The sequence below is a fragment of the Stegastes partitus genome, unplaced genomic scaffold (assembly GCF_000690725.1).
Source record: "Stegastes partitus isolate 25-593 unplaced genomic scaffold, Stegastes_partitus-1.0.2 Scaffold485, whole genome shotgun sequence".
Classification (NCBI taxonomy): domain Eukaryota; kingdom Metazoa; phylum Chordata; class Actinopteri; family Pomacentridae; genus Stegastes; species Stegastes partitus.
The window spans coordinates 264,447-265,380 of record NW_007578216.1 but is presented as its reverse complement, the minus strand read 5'-3'; positions in this window follow the sequence as shown (position 1 = coordinate 265,380).

Here is a 934-nt window from a genome sequence, read left to right as displayed (position 1 = left end):
ATCCTAACGTTGAAGAGTAAAAAGCTTCCTCCAGTTTCCTAAGAGGAACAGCAGGTGGCAACAAAGACCTTCTGAGATGCACTGCTTCGTTTTCACAAGGAAACCGTGGAGCTCTGCATTATCCCTCTGCCTCAGTTTGCTAGGATTTGAACATTTCAGGGCCCTTCCCTGCTATTTTGCAGAAGGTGTGCCATTAATTTGCAGCTTTTGCCTATTGATAAAAAACAACTAAAGTAAAGTTTTACATTTATTAAAAAAAAATTGAAAGGGCAAAAAAGTCATTTTATTTAATCTCGAATAACCAAACAAGCCACCAGAAGTAATACACAATCAGGGGTCTTGACACTTAAATGGTTGTGGTGCTTTATTTTTAGACATTGGCCTCTTGAGAAATTTACAAAGGACCAGAGCTAACCCCAAGGTGCTGCAGTGGCAGCTCTGTGTCGTGCATTTTAAACAGGGAGGGGCGGGGTGGTGGAGGGTAAAGGGAACAACAGAGCAAGGGAAAAGAAGTTTGTCAGAGTTCATTAAGTATCAAGGGAACATCGCTGGAACTGGCAGCGTAAGCCGCGCCGGGGCCCTAGTGCCATTAATCACGACTGACAAGAAACCAGGGGCCGAGGGAGGAGGTGGAGGGAGGGAGGGAGGAAGAGAGGGGAGGGCAGCTCTGCCAGAGACTCTGGTAGTGATTATAGAGCGGGGTGCAGGCAGCCCAGGCCAGGGGTGCTGAAGGTAAAACACACCACAGCCAAGGCTACAAAGTTCAGCTAGCCTCACACAGATCACAATCACATAATCACAGGTAGACTGTGAAGAGAGACATGTGACTCCAGGCTTTGAATGGCTGACAGCGTAATTGCAGAGGGAGTATTTTGGTGTGGGATGAGAAGTATAGTGCAGCGTAGAGGCTGGATCCCTCCCTTTGTGTATTTCA